The sequence below is a fragment of the Zalophus californianus genome, chromosome 3 (genome assembly GCF_009762305.2).
Source record: "Zalophus californianus isolate mZalCal1 chromosome 3, mZalCal1.pri.v2, whole genome shotgun sequence".
Lineage (NCBI taxonomy): Eukaryota > Metazoa > Chordata > Mammalia > Carnivora > Otariidae > Zalophus > Zalophus californianus.
This window is the reverse complement of record NC_045597.1, coordinates 15,890,851-15,907,257: the sequence shown is the minus strand read 5'-3', so window position 1 is coordinate 15,907,257 and position 16,407 is coordinate 15,890,851. Positions and strand designations below refer to the sequence as shown.

Sequence of the window (16,407 nt, the reverse complement as noted above, 5' to 3'; positions counted from 1 at the left end):
TTTTACAAATGAAAACTCCCAAGCCTCCTAGGAATGATTCAAAGTTGCAGAAGTGTTAGAAAATCTGATGGAAAAGAAAAGAAAAGACATGGGCTGGGCCAGAGCTTGAGAAAATTATCCAGAACCAGAATGGTCTCAAGAATGGAGTCAACTGGACTTACACATTGCCTACGTTTTCCTTTTGTTTCACTGTTTCATTCTGAATACTCTTTAAATAAAATTCTTCCTGTCTGGGCACCTGGGCGGCTTAGGTCACGATCCCAGGGTTCTGGGATCGAGTTCCACACTGGGCTCTCTGCTCAGCAGGGAGTCTGCTTCTCCCTCTCTCCCTCCTCCTGCTTGTTCTCTCAATCTCTCTCTCAAATAAATAAAAATCTTAAAAATAAAATAAAATAAAATGCTTCCTGTGTAATTTTCTCCCTGTTATATCCACCCGCTCCCTTGGTAATTCTAAAGAGAAACAGCAGACCCTAACGTAAGCAAAACTAAATTTCACTGCAGCATGTCACAAGATAGCAAAACAACCTCAACGGATAAGCCAGGAAAAAATAAGGAATAAGTATCTCCATTAAATTGGTGGACTTTGAGTAGATTATTCTCTACAGTGTGGGTGGGCCTTATCCAATCAGTTGAAGGCCTTAACGGAACAAAGACTGAGCTTGCTGAGCAAGAAGGAATTCTGGCAGCAGGTGGCTTTTGGACTTGAACTGCTACATCAGTTGTTCCGGGGTCTTCAGCCTGCTGGCTCACCCTGCAGATTTTAGACTCGCCAGCCTTGATAACCACATGAACCAATCCCTTAAAATCTCTTGATAGATAGATGATAGATGATAGATAGATAGATAGATAGATAGATAGATAGATAGATAGATAGAAAATAGATGTGCATATATGTATATATGCATATATATAGAGAGAGAGAGAGATACACATCCCTCTACATGTATAAACACACGCGTACACATTCTATCAGTTCTGTTTCTCTGGAGAACCCTGACTAATACAACCGCTCTATACTTTTCAGATGGGAAGATTCCACAGTTGTAAGAACAAGGCTATCTTTTGGGGGCCAAACAGAGCTGCTATCCTCAGGAAACAAACAGGATGGAGGACAACAGCAAAACAATCACAATGTTGGATGAGTCAGACCACGTAGATGAGTGTATGGGGAGCCTCACCGGACAATAACTGTCCTGCTTAATCCATTAGCAAGAGAAAGCAGGTGGGCCCAGCATAATGAGAGGGACTCTGCTGATTATCTATTTATTCCCACAGTTAAAATTGTCAAAGAAACATAAATAAATAAATCAGAGCTAAAGAGAAAAGCTTGAGAGCTATACATTTAACCTCCGGAATAAAATTTAGCTCAAAGAAGGCTAAAAGTGTGAGATACTTACACCCATTCCAGAAGCAGTTAGAGTACTGAGGAAGGACTTTTCCTCTCTGAAGCATGAAACAGTGGCTATTGGTGACAACAGCAGAAAAAACAGCATTCTCTTCAGGATGCTCAAAAGCAAAACTGGCTGCATGATTTAGAAACACACAGAACATTTCTGATTCTTATTGAAAAATAAACAAAATGTAGCATCCGTGGTTAAACAACATTCTAGTTTTACGCTAGACACACACAAAAAAAATGAAATGACAAGTAATTTGACTCCTGGGTCTAACCTCAAGCTCCAAGACATGAAGTATATTAAACTACTCTCTCCTTGCAACTCTGACCTGTCCTGCATTCCAGAAATGCACCCTTTCCATCAGAGATGATTATACCCCCTGTACTCCAGCCCAAATGCAGCTGCCTTTCACCTGTTAAATATTGGTTCATTTAAAAAAAAATCATTCAGATAAGCAAGAAAAGCAAAAACTTAATAATACAATCCATCACGCAAAGATAACCCTATTAACATTTGGTGGCTATCCTTCCAGACTTTTCTACCACAGCCAACCTCACACGAGTCATTTTTAGTTCCTTTCTTTCTGAATAATTATTTCCCAAAGGTTTTAAAGCAGTTTGGGCACATTCTTCTCCCTGAGCCTCTGTTTTTTACCACTTATAAAATGAAAAATGAAATGAAATGAAATGAAATGTAGATGGTACGCATAACAGCTATGTGATCGGGTGGTTGGGGAAATTAAATAAGTTAGCGCACCCAGTACTTAGAAAGTAACTTGACCTTCCCACACCTCCGTCTGCTCTTCCTTCCTTCTTCCCTTCCTCCCTTCCTTATTGATTTGTTCCTTGAAAATATGTTCACTGGGCACCTACTCTATGCCAGGCACTGCACTAGGTACCAGGCTGATGCTAATGAAGAAGAGCCATGAGCCCTGCATCCATGACAAACAGACACACTGAGGTGGAGAAAGTGACAGGGCAGCAGAAGAGTGGCAAGGACATCAGAAGTCGGGGATGAGGAGGAAGGGAGTGTCCCAAGCATGGGGAAGAGTATTACAAAGGCCCTGAGATGGGTCATTGAAATACGGTTGGAAAAGGAAAGAGTTTGTGAAGGACCAGGCTGGAGCCAGCAGAAGCTGGAAGAGATAAGGAGGGATTCTCCCCCTCGAGCCTCCAGAGAGAGAGCAGATGGCCTCCACCTGGAGCTCAGATTCCTGGCCCCCACAACCATGAGAGGATGAGTTTCTGTTGTCATAAACCACCCAGTTTGTGGCCATTTGTTATGGAAACCCTAGCAAACAAACACATACTTATAATTCTCCTTTTTAAAATTGCTCCTATAATTATCAAGCTGAGCTTCCCTAACTACTGGAATCATTCACGAGTTACATGTTTGTTTTTTACCTGTAAAATGAGTGATGTTAATTGTGCGTAAGTGAGGCAAGTATTTTCTTTCTCCATTGTTTGTTTATGTTTTTGCTTAGTGAACTCATTTATCCAAGTCAAAGCAAAAATAAACGTGAGTCTGTCCTAATCCAAAGCCAAATTTGTGAGATGTGGAATTAATAAGATGCAACTGTAAAATGGTGAGATCTTTGCTATTTTTATAGACTGCAATGCTTGTGTTCGCATTTGGCTAATGGAATTGATCATCAGCCAAAATCATCTGCTCCAAACTTACACTCTTATTTTTAGTGCTTCAAACCATTTGGAAAACACCATTCCGCTTCTGTTTGTTTCTCAGAGTGAGGTCAGCGGCTTTACTGCAGGTAGATGCTTGCTGTCTGTTAGCTTAGGCAGAGGTTCTCGACCGACGCAGCGCACACCCTTGGCGGTCCTGGTGCATTTGTTTTTGATCCAGGAGGTATGTGTTACTGGAATTCAACGGAGAGGAGCCAAGACTGTCGCACTCAAAATGTCCATAACCACCAATGACATAGATTTCCAATGCAACATTTGTGCCACGCCAAAGAGAGTCTGTTTGTCTTTAGATGTGTGGAAAATACTAAAAAGTAACTTGTATTGTCTTCCTCTCTTTGTATACAGGGTTCCTTATGCATAACTCCCTTAGACCCTTTTCCCATCAGATGGTGTGTTCACACGTCCCTCTCTCTTCCCCTACTCTCTGTGTTACATCAGAATTGAGACACACTTCATTCATCTTGGTATCCCCAGCACATGTTAGGAACAGAATGAGTGCTCAATTCAGTTGGATGAGTGAAGGAATGAAATGTTGGTAAGCCAAAAAGTTTAGGAAAAGGTTTATAAGAACAAATGATCCCTTTCGTTACAGAAGTACTGTTTGAGGAAAGAATGAAGGATTTGGTATACTTGCCTAGAGTCCTTGACTTGCCAGTTCTACCATTATCATACTTGGTCTTGGTTTCTTCAGCTGGAGAATAAAGGGAGTTGGAGTTTGGTCTGCCTTATTCCAGGGTCTTTTTCGGCTTCACAAATTCTGCTTCTTTATTGAAGAAAGATAACAGCACATCAAGGTTAGACACTATAGCATTATTGTCAGGTGCAAACAATTTAAAATTCTCGACTAATCTAACAGCAGCCATTATCATATTCAGGGTCAGAGTCTAGATTTGGCCAAACATCCATTTGTAGAAACTACCTTTCAAAAACACAAATGTAACTAGTTCTAGAATGTAATCTATGTGGTTTTGTGTCATCTTGGTTTCCATGGCAGATTATTTTTCTTGCCAGCCCTGGAGCAAGAAAGGGAGGATACCAAGAGATGTTTTAGGTAGACAGAGTTGAAAGAGAATGAGTATGGCACAAAAGAAGAGAGAAGAGAATATGACAAAAATCATAGGATCTTTGTGATTCAGTTGTAAAAGACAGACTTCCCTCTTGCTAGTGAACCCTCTTTTGCCTTCTCAGCCTCAACCATTTCTGAAGCAAGCTGCCTTGTTCACGAGGCCCCACGTGACAAAAAGTTGAGGGCAGCCTCCAGCCAATAGCCAGCAAGGAACTAAGGCCCTCAGGCCAACACCCACAAAGAAGCAAATCTTGCTAACAAAAACATGAGCTTGGAAGTCCATCCTTCTCCAGTTGAACCTTAGGATGGTTCTACACCTTAGCACTGGTCTACACCTTAATGATAGCCTATTAGAAACCCTGAAACAGAGGACCCAGTTAAGCCATGCCGAGATGCCCTGACCCACAGAAAGTGTCAGATAGATAATAAATGTGTGTTGTTTTAAGCTGCTACATTTGGGAGTGATTTGTTACACAGCAATAGATGACTAATATACTTGGTATCAAGATCTCACATATAGTTTGTCACCTGGCACTAAATGCCAATGACCATTTTTTATTTTTCCCTCTGGTGCTTACAATCATTGTTGACTAAAACTCTGTTTGGTCACCTACCACCCAGATCTTGGTTTTTCCATTAAAATTAAGTGGAATCTTAGGGAAATAGTTGACTCCTGCATCAGGGCAGAAAAAGCAAACGCAGAGCCTGAAACATTTTGTGGTGCCAGAAAGCAAGGAAGTGCTCAAAAATGATGGGGTGTGTCGAAAGAATAGAAGAACCAACTTGAAGGAGACTTCAGTGGTCAACCTAGAACAAGGTGAGCAAGAAAACAGAGGATAGTAATGTTTTATAACACACAGAATAAAATGAATACTCATGACTCCGCACAACATAAATAAGCATGGAAATGGGGACAGTAGACTTTAATTAACAAACATAGAAAGAACGATGCAAATAGAAAATAACAAAAGACAAATTCCACAGTAATCATTGTATGATGAGAGATGGTGTGTTGACATAGTCTAAAAATAAAATATCTATTAGTTACTAAGGGGGGAGGACTGGAAAAACCTTGAGATATCACCTTAACCAAATGATCTAATTAACATCACCAACAAGAGGACATTACATATAAACATCACGTACCTCCTCCTGATATCATGCAGTAGAAGAAAAGTTCAATATCACTTTGGTGGCATTCTTGCCAAAAATGCCTAACTTCAATTTATTTATGAAAAAAAAATAAGACAGATGCACATGGAGAGTTTTACTATTATCCAACTGCCTGGTGCTCTCTGGGTCTTAGTTTCTTTTTCTAGAAAATAAGGGGGTTGGACTGGTCAGTATTCTTCTAAAGTGTCAAAGTCATGGAAGACAAGAAAGATAGGATTTTCACAGATGAGAGGAGACTAGAGACATGACAAAGAAATGCCATACGGGATCAGAAAAGGGACTTCAGGGAACACTGGTAAAATTCAAATAAAATCTCTAGATTAGGGGCGCCTGGGTGGCTCAGTCGTTTAGCGTCTGCCTTTGGCTCAGGTCATGATCCCAGGGTCCTGGGATCGAGCCCTGCATCGGGTTCCCCACTCCGCGGGAAGCCTGCTTCTCCCTCTCCCACTCCCCCTGCTTGTGTTCCCTCTCTCGCTGTGTCTCTCTCTGTGTCAAATAAATAAATAAAATCTTTAAAAAAAAATCTCTAGATTAGCTGACACATTGTATCAATAGTATATTTGTATCAATTAATTATTAAATATCAAATCGATTATTAAGTATATATCAATATTTCTTGGTTTTAATCACTATGTGGTTACACAGGATGGTAACATAAGGGTAAGCTATGGTGAAGGGTACAAGGGAAGTCTCCCTACTCTTTTGCAACCTTTCTGCAGATCTAGAGTTATTCCAAAATACAGGGTTTAAAAATAAAAAACTCCATCTGCTATCCTAAGATTGGGATTCTGATGGTCTTTGGCCTCACATCACGACCTAATAGGTACAAGATCTTTGATCTAAGCTGCAAAGGAGCTTCTCCTTGGTAGATCTCTATGGACCCATAGCAAAGGACACCCTGCTTCCGAATAGGGGGTGGAGTTCGCTTTTCTGATATAGTGATTATTTTTATTTAAACCTCCTATAAAATATGAGCTCAGTTTTAACTAATGTCTTCTAACTTTATAGAGTCAAGAATCCACAAGTTTTCATCTCTGTCCTTCAAATCATTAATGATAGAATTGTTCATACAAATCATTCACAAAAGAAAAATGTGCACGTCGAGGTCCTTATATACTGCTCTTTAGTCATGTTTTTACATGTTTTTCACATGACCTACTGAGTCAAACCTCAGTTACTTATAAATGTGTCCAGAACATACATAGCATGCCACAGTTCATAATGATCTGAGGAAAAGGTGATTCTACCAATCATTATGCGTGTTATGTCGGCGGTAGAAGCTGTCTAACATTGCCTTAATTATTTCTTGTAATAACTAATGTTTTACTCTTCCTGCCTATTGGGCACTGAGCTGATCACTTTATGGATAATTTCCTTTAATCCTTCAATAGCCTTCAGGTAGGCACAGATGAGACAGCAAACATACATTTGCTAGTAATGTCTGGCTTCAGAGAAAGAACAGGGTGGGTGTCTGCTGGGCCCCGTGGAAGTTCCGTTCAGGGGAAATGACCAAGTTGCCACAGGCAGCATCCATTTATCTGATCAATCCTCTTTTATTTAATCTCCTTTTTTTAAGGGGGGGGTAAGGGGGGAGGGGCAGAGGGAGGGGGAAAGAGAATCTTAAGCAGGCTCCACGTCAAGCACAGAGCCCAACGTGGGGCTCGATCTCACAACCCTGAGATCATGATCTGAACCGAAATCAACAGTCAAATGATTAACCCACTGAGCCACCCAGGCGCCCCCTTTTATCTCCTTTAAATCAGATTACTCTATTAGCACTGGAGATGGGGGGAGAGGGAAGAAGGAGTTGAGAGAAGGAGGTATGAAAGGAAGGAAAGTAGGAAAGAAACATCGCAAATTGTATGAAGAATCTCAATGTTGTCACAGGAAAAGGGAACTTTCAGTTTGATGTGTTTTAAATTAGAGAAGTTTCCAACTGGAAGAGAAGGACTCAGGGGGAATATGAAAACCATCTTTAAAAATGGGAAGGGCTGTTTCAGGAAACGGGGATTCAATGATCATGCGTGGTCTGAAAAGGAAGTTTAGAGAGACATATTTCAGCTTATTATCAAGAAAGTCTTGGGGCGCCCGGGTGGCTCAGTCGGTTGGGCGTCTGACTTGATTTCAGCACAGGTCATGAGATCAAGCCCTGCATCAGGCTCGCTGCTCAGAGGAGGGTCTGCTTCTCCCTCTCCTACTGCCCCTGCTTGTGCTCTCTCTCTCTCGCTGTATCTCTCTCTGTTAAATAAATAAATAAATAAATAAATAAATAAATAAATAAATAAATAAAATCTTTAAAAATGAAGAAATAAACAAAAATTAAAATACATCAGTATAAATTCTAATGATTACGAACCGTTGAGAAACCAGAAATAAGAAAAAGATGCAAAGTACTTAGTCAAATCAAACCCTTACAGGGTATAGGGTTTTGCTCACCAACATTAACTAAGCATGGGATGCTTCTGCCCAATCTTAAATAATCCCTGTAAGTTTTCCATTCAACAGTCTGTGTGATATTTATAGAACAGTGTGGCGATGAGTCTTATATTTCTCTAAACATATGCCTCTGTGTGTATGTCCATGTTGATACATATGAAAATAATTAGGAGAGAGAGAAGAAACACATGAACCCTTTAAGGCAACAAAGGCCAAACAAAGTATGCAAACCCGTTACAACTTTGGAATAGAGAGAGATGATGGTGGACTACTGTAACCAGGGACCCTTCCTACAGGTAGTAAGGTCTGAGGAGGAAGTTGAAGATGGTCGAATGCACAAAAAGGAGGAGGAGGGCCTTTCCAAGGTGGGGACAACAGAGTGAGCAAAACCTTGGGAGCAGCCATGAGCAGGTTCTGAGAACCCTGGTTTGGCTCCTCCGTTAAGTTAAATCTTACTTGTGTCTTTAAAAGGTGCCAAGGACCGTTGCCCTCATTTCCTCTGAATCCTGTCTGTGCTTTGGCGTCAGTTGTGGTGCAGGGTGAAGGACTGGGCCTTTCTGATGAGGACCGGGCATTCCCAAGGACACAGCGCTGCCAGAGATGAAAGTAATGTTGTCTCATTTCTTAAGTGCTGGGAGAGCGGAGCAGGGGGCCCCACAGTCCACACGCGGTTCTGCTGGCTGGCGGGTTTGCCCGCTAGTTCCCCCCAGGCCTATAAATTACCCTCTCCACTCAAAGTGCCTCACAGACCGCCAAAATGCATCATGTGGGGAGGTAACAATGGTCAGTTACAGTTTTATTGACATCTATGAAACAATCCTGAGGTTAGAGTAAATTGAGCACACCAAGCAATTTGTATACCCTCTGACCATCTATTTCTCAGAACAAACAGGTGAAACTGTGGGTAGAGCTTGCTATGCCCGAGACTGTTGGGGTGTGGGGTGTTCCAGGGGGATAAAACCATCAGGGGCAGCCAAAGCCTGACCCTAGACCCGCCAACTGGGACTAGGCTGGAGGATAAAGCAAGATGGCCTGGACGATCTCTCCTCTCCATCCAGGTTAAAAGGTCAAGGATGGCTATAAGCCTCCAGGACACACCCCCCTCTGCCTACCGTGACACGCACTTGTTTCCTCCATGACCTTCCTGATGACATAAAGGAAGAGAGCAGATATGATGCCACAGCAACCTCCCGGGCAGCCTGAGGAAAAGGAGAGAGTAAAATATGAACTTCATGACAAATTTTTGGTGCTCGAACAGACCCTGAAAACAGGAGGGGTAGACAGGGCTCACCACGTAGGAATTCAAGCTGATTTTCTGAACCTCCCCCTCTTGTTTGCCTCCCTGCCTGCAGATATTGGGCTCACCACTCCAAAATCTAAGGTGAGCAAAGTCAGCAGCTAGCTCCCAGGAGGTCCCCCATTGGGACCCCTTGGTTGGGTGGAGTCGCTGGAAGGTTCTGTGCAGTCCCAGGACTATAACAGCATAGGAGGAGGTGTGTGACCCAGATTTTAGGGCAGTGTCAGGAAAGACTGTGCCTACTTGCAGTAAATAGGAGTTAACCTGGCAAAGCAAGGAGTAAATCGGCAAAGGGAAGATCACAGAGAAGGACTAAGAAATGAGTAAGGCCAGTGTTCTCAAGACCTTCAATGTGGTTGGAAGCAGAGGAGTGTGGTTGGTATACTGAAGGTGGTAAGGAGCTTGAGAGACTTTAGGTAACATAATCAGAGCTGTATATTAGAAAGGTTCATCTAGCAACAGTGTAGGGGGAAAAAATGGACTGGGTTCAAGGGGATACAGAAGGCAGCAAAATTAGTTAGGAGCCTGTTACAATAATACAATTATTAAATAAATCAGTTTCTAAACCAAGCTGGCAACAGTGAGGAATAGAGAGGAAAGGCCAGGCTCACGCTGTATTAAGGAGGCACAAAAGAAGAAACAGAACTAGGAAATGGGCTGGATGTGGGAGGTGAGGGATGGGGATGTGAAGGACCATCCCCAAGCTTCAGCCAGAGCTAACGGAGTGGCTGGTGGGACCACTAGCAATTACTGGATCGCACAGCATTGGTCAGGAAACTGTATTCCAAGCATGAAGGGTTTTAATGCAAGTAATGGGGGACTTACAAAATCTCAAGAAGGACTAGCAGTGGTCCTCAGAAGCCCTATGGTTGCTGTCCAGAGGAGAAACTATTTCAGATCTCAAGAATTTATAGAAAGCCTGGACCTCAGGCTGACACAGGCAATCACCGAGAAGGAGCTGGCAGGTGTCTAGCCCGCCATTACCAGCCAGGTGCTCATCTGGGAGTTCAGCTGGAGAATGGAAAGTTGAGTTGGGGAACGCTGTATGACGCCCCACCGCCTCGCCACCAAGGGGGATGTTCAACAGATGCCTCCAGACAGTATGAATGAGGTCGTGGCTGCAAAGACAGATTGGAAAGTTGTGGGGCTCAGAAATGAGGTCCCCCAGACAGACTGTAGAGAGAAAATTGAGAAATAAAGACAGTATCTGCCACCGGCCCAAATATAAAGCCACAGAGCAAGCTTCCCGGTGCTGGCCAGCCACTCCCTAACCTTAGGAACGCCTTCACCCTACAGAGCAGACACAGCCCCCAGATTCAGCCGGTCCCTGAGACTGCCACACCTCACATTATCTAGTGCAGTACTGCCCAGGCCTGATTATGGAGTAGGATCGGCTGATTCAATGTGCTGGCAAGTAGTTTGAGCCCCAATTCGTTCAAAGTAGACAGAGACGATGGTCAAGTGCGGGTGGGTGGATGGGGAAGAAAATGGGCAGAATTAGGGCTTGAGGTACCAGCTGGGTAAGCTATTTTCTACATTAAATTTAAACCCTCTATAACTGCAGCCCAGAAGGGAAATGTGTCTGAGGAAAACCACATGATTCAAAGCAAATGAACTAAGCAATGCTTCTTTGTGCTAAAGATTTCATGGTCTGTCTCATCTGTCATTGGAGAAAAAAAACTTCTGAAAAGAATACATTTTTAAAAGCAATTCATGTTTATCAACCAAGTAATGTATATAAGATGATTCAAGGAAAGGCAAAATAAACCAATATCAAAAGTGTGTTCTAAAAAACCAAAGATTCCCATTGGAACTAAGATATCTCAAGGCATACTAAATATGTAATTTCTATAATTTCCCCCAGATGTAATCATTTGCTAAATCACCGTGGTGAAGGAGGGGACCAAGAAGAATAACACAGGTTGGAAGTAGCTTCCAGACAATTTCTCTTCCACTCTTCGAGTTTTATCCCACCTGCTACCAACAGCTCTTCCTTTTCCATCTTCTTCAAACTTCTAATCACTTTTATTCATTCTCTGAAGACTTTGACAATTGACCACGGCCACTTCTGCCTTTGTCCAATTCCAGGTCCATGTGAACACCCATCCAATATCCGGGCTCTCATCTCCAGTAAATTCCTCCTTTCCTCCTAAAGGAAAAGAGGAGTATTCGTGGCTAATCCATCACCAAATATTGTTGATTTTAATCCCTAAAGTTTTGTCAAAACTGTTCATTTCTCTCTGCTTTTCACCAATGCTATGTACTACTCAAAGTTGTCCATAGCCTGAGCAGAGGCTATAACCTCTGTACAGATCTCCCACATTTATTCTCGTTCCCCTCTGGGGTTATGGTTTGATCATCTTACGCCTGTTGCTTAAAACTGAGTATCTGAATAGATTCCAGTTCCTCATAGGGGAAGGTCCCAAATCCTTAGCATGGACTCAAGGCCCCCCAAGACTTGGTCTCCTCCGTTCCTGCAGTTTCTTCTTGCCCCGTGCCTCTCCTTAATCCCCAAGCTTCAATCTTGCTGGTCTTATTTCAATTCTTTCCAGTTTCAGAGTCATTGCCCACACTCTTCCTCCATTACTTGACCGTCACTCCCTCCCCCAACTGGTTCTTTCTTAGCCCTAGTTGCTACTGATTTAATTTAGATTGAAAGAAAAAATTAGGAGGCTGGGGACAGAAAGCATAAGCCCAGCCTGGTTTTGCATGTAACGAGTTTGCACTGGATACCTGCTCAATCTCATCCAACTTAATCCCATCTCAGAAAGAAATTTATTTTACAACCAGAAGTAAATTGAGACACATGGATAAGAAATTTAGACAGAAAGAATTGTTTGAATCGTGGCCACTGTGGTCTGTTGTGTGGGTTCTGACCTCCTCAAGGGAATAGTCAGGAAGTTGATAGGAGCTAAAATCCACCTTAACTTTCTAAGCAACTCATCTGTGGGGACTGCCCCAGCTGAAGATGTGCCTTTTTTCTCATTTGCATAAAGTAGGGTTGGGACCAGTGATTTCCTGATTCACGTCCCAAAGATGGGGGCCCTTTAGTGATTTCCGTGGTGTCCAAAGAAATGGAATAACTTGAAAGTCAACCAGATAAGAAAGGAGCCAAGACAAAGCCCAATGCTTGTGGCAGCTCCATTAGTCTGCCATGAAGCAACTCAAACGGTTAAGTGTGAGGGAGAACAGAAGAGAAGATCTAAATACATACTGAGCTCTGACACGGCAATTAAGGATATCTAACAGAATCTGTAAGCGGTTCCTTTCTGACTTTAAGAGGTCTCTTAGAAGTCAAGAAGGGTCGAACGGAGCTCCCAAACACAAATCTTGCTATTTAGCATTCCCAATAATCTCGTCAACCCCTCCGTTGCTTTCAGATCCCGCTCCACTTGCTGCAAAATTAAAATTAGAATCAATACAATGAGTCCTCAGTATGTAAAATAATTCAAGGCTCTATTTCAGCACGAAGCTTCATTTAAGCTGTAGGAATAAAAAGAAAAGACAGCCCTTTGTTCTCCACATTTCACAAGCCTACAAATTGTCTCTTAGCCAAAATAGCTCCTCTAATCTTTAAGTTTTAATTAGCTGCCCACAATTCATAAAATATCAGGAATTAAAATGCTGATACCTCATTCTCCTGAGAAATGGCACACAATTAACCTCTTTTTTCTGGTTAAAGACAGAAATGGAGAAAGGGCAATGACAAAATTAATCTATTCTGGTGGCAAGGGCTTCCATGGTGCCGGAAGACAGCCTCCGACCCCGAGTCAAAGGGAAAGCAGTTCCGAGTGTGGAGAAACAGCGGATTCGTGGCGGATCGCCTTGTGGATTCGTGACAAGTTCTAGCACGACACCATGCCAGGCATCCCAAATCTTACAAAAATGTGAAATGATTCTCCAGTTAACCGATCTAACCCACCTTCCTTTTTCCTCTGAAAATGGGTATACACATAGGCATTAAATAATGTCTGAAGCTCCAGCCTTCTATCGAGGTGGAAGAAAAGGTTAAGAAATGCACACTTTCCTGGAATGATCTCGAGATCAAAATAGACACCTGGCAGTAAAGTCAGATGGAGTTGCTGGTACTGAGTTTGTGTCTTTCTGGAATAATTATCCAACCCCCCAAAAGTAGATTTTGCTTTTTTTTTTTCTGATGGTAAATATTTAAATAAGACTAGCCATATCCATGTTCTCAATGAAGACATGAGGACACATGAGGAAAATGGAGGCTGTAGAGTCCATCTGCTTGCTTTCAAACCCCACCGTGAAACCTCACTAGCTGTGATCTAGGGTAAATTGCTTAACCTCTCTGAGCTTCTGTTATGTATCTGTAAAAGGAGGACAAAAACCTGTGTTGTGAGCATGAAGCAGAGAAAGCTTACAACACAGAAACTCACACTTCACTAGTGCTCATTAAGATTAGCTAAGATTATTGTCAATAGAGGAACCCAAATATTGTTAATGAGTACGAAGAAAGATACTGTTTCATGTTAAGAACGCCCTTGGAATTGGTAATTCCAATTGCTGCTGTTTGTTTTTTAGGCAACAGCTTTACTGAATTATAACTCATATGCGGTACAGTTAACCTGTTTAAAGTGCCCACTTCAATGGTTTTTAGTATATTCACAGAGCTGTACGGCCATCACCACAATCAATTTTAGAACATTTCATTGCTGCGAAAAGAAACTCCATGCTCATTAGTTACCACCCCCAACCCCCACTTTGTCCCAGCCCTAAGCAACCACTAATCCACTTTCTGTCTCCATAGATTTGCCTATTTTGGATAGTTCGTAGAAATTGAATCATAGGATACGTAGTCTTTCTGTGAGTGATTTCTTTCACTTACCATTATGTTTTCAAGGTTCATCCAAGCTATAGCATATACCAGGACTTCATTCCTTTTTATGATAGAACAGTATTTTAATTATATGAGTACACTTACATCGTGCTTATCCATTGTTATTTTTCCTTGAGAGAGTAATTGCAAATTCAGTGCGAAATAACAAAAGCATAATAACGTATAATATCAACCTTCATCCATACAGAACTGCTTTCCAGCCTACAGAGTGTGTTGACGTATGTGATTTCATTTGAACCTGAACGATTTTATTTGCTGCTCACAGCAATCCCTGGTGGCAGACGTTGTGCATTTCATAGATGAGCCCAAAGTTAGAGATCGTAGCAAAGATTACATAGCCCCCCAGTTACGGGCAGAGCTGGGACTCAAACTGACCTTCTGAGTAGAGTCCACACTTACATACAAACTGAGCCCTGATACGATCGATGGGCACCAGCCAGTCAAACAACCAGGGTATGTGAAGGTCCACAGCTTTGGGTACACTTTTTGTGTCTTGGAAGGAACTGAGAGAAGATAATAAATAAAAGCTCTTTACCGTGACCTCCACTTGCGCACAAAATGGAATCACTAGCGGGGGGCGGGGGGGGGGGCAGGATCTTGGCTCTGCAACTTCAAAGTGAATTTATCATTTATCAGCAGCTTCTGCTGGAGTTGACCCATTCCTTGAGAAGCAAAACAACAGGTCCCTTGTTAAGCGTTCCATCTTCCCATTCCCCCTGGCTAAGTGCCTAGTTGAGGTTCAACAACGATGCCATTTCTAAGCAGTACCACTGTGATCAGAGACACACTTGGCCTGGTCTGAGGGGAGAAGGAGAATTTCCTTCTGTATTTAAACCCCCAGTCGAACCCTTACACTTTGCTGCAAACGTGTATAATAGCCAGCTCTCTCCTGTTGTTTAAATTGTCCTGCTCCTTTGGCTGGGGAGAAATAACCCCAAATTATTTTATTTTTCAAAAGATGTTTTGAGAACTTTTTTAAAAAAGATTTTATTTATTTATTTGAGAGAGAGAAAGCACAAGCCGAGGGGGGAGGCAGAGGGAAAGGAAGAAGCAGACTCTCCGCTGAGCAGGGAGCCTGACGTAGGGCTCGATCCCAGGACCCTGGGATCCTGACCTGAGCCGAAGGCAGACGCTTAACCAACTGAGCCACCCAGGTGCCCTGAGAAATTTCTCTTTTAATCATCTTTTATTTCCCCCAAGCCTAAATCGAAATGATTTGTTAACAACAATCATTGATGTACACAACTCTAGTGTGTATGGGTGTGTATACAAGATCTGGAACCACTTTGGGAGAGGGGGAGAGAGAGAAAGAAAATAGGGTTGGAAATCCATCTGTGGATTTAAATTCTGTAAAATGAGCTTATGACTGACCCTTTTCCCCCACTTTATACCAGCACAGGCTCCTTCCAGGCTGTTCTCCCCAGGAAAGACTCTTAGCCACAAAACTCAAACCTGGCTGTGCCTGGGGCTAGAAGTCTTGTAATCAAGAACTGTGGGTTGCCCGCTTCTCCTGAAAGCCATGGTCAACCCCGCAAAGCTCCTCACAGGCCCAGAGAAGTTCAGCGGGCTGCAGTGCCTTCAGAATGGCTGGATGAGTAAATGCCATGCATGAGCTTGGCAGGCGCGCCAGGGGGCTGCTGTGTGCGTAGCCTCCGGTCCACCCAGGGTGAGAAGGATGTGTGGCTACAGAGGATCCTGGGCCAGACCAGCCTGGCAACTCTCCGCAGTCCTTGATCCTTGTTCAGCCCAGACCCTCACCCGGTGTCATTTGCAAACAGCCTTGGGGCCCTTGAGATACGCGGACTCAGAGCCTTGGTGCACTGACGTGGCAGAGTGCAAGCGGAGCCAGCAGCCCCGTGTGGATTCCATGGCGACGCTTGCCTTCGATGAGAAGAGACTTGGTTCCATTTTAAGCACCTGTTGCTCAGTTGCTTCCTTCCCCCAAGAAATAATGGAATCTTCTCTTGGTTTGTCCCCATTGGTTGTTTCTGGATATCCCCAGCAGAGTTTCATTATGGGTTGACTTTTGTGCCCCCCCAAAAAATTCAGATTTTGAAGTCCTAACCCCCAATATCTCAGAATGTGCCCATGTTTGTAACTAGAGTTGTTGCAGAGGTAATAACCCCATACAATTGGTGTCCTTATAAAAAGGAGAAATTTGCACAGAGATACACACAGAGGGAGAACACCACGTGAAGGTAAAGGCAGAGAGTAGGGTACTGCTTCCGTACCCCAAGGGATTGCCAGCAAACCACCAGGAGCCAGGTGAGAGGCATGGAACAATTCTCCCTCTGAGCCTCAAAAGGAGCCAACCCTGCCAACATCTGGATCTTGGAATTCTTAGCTTCCACAACCGTGAGGGCCACAGCCCCCAAGTCTGTGGTACACTGTCATGGCGGCCCCAGCAAATGAAAACAGGCCCCTTTCCTTGGTTTTTGGAATTGCTTCCCATCTCCTCTTATATCTTTTCCTCATGT

General features: G+C 43.0%; 1 long non-coding RNA gene across 2 annotated transcripts; it reads right to left on the bottom strand.

The window, feature by feature from the left end:
- Positions 1-294: 294 nt before the first annotated feature.
- On the bottom strand, positions 295-12,828 carry LOC113919239. 2 transcript variants are annotated; one of them, XR_003518905.2, is made up of 5 exons: positions 12,701-12,828; positions 11,044-11,218; positions 8,885-8,971; positions 8,229-8,363; positions 295-3,860 (listed from the first exon to the last, which is right to left on the bottom strand). It is a non-coding gene; the product is annotated as an uncharacterized LOC113919239 (long non-coding RNA). The 2 variants fall into 2 exon arrangements; XR_003518904.2 differs by having other exon boundaries at positions 8,897-8,971.
- Positions 12,829-16,407: the final 3,579 nt, after the last annotated feature.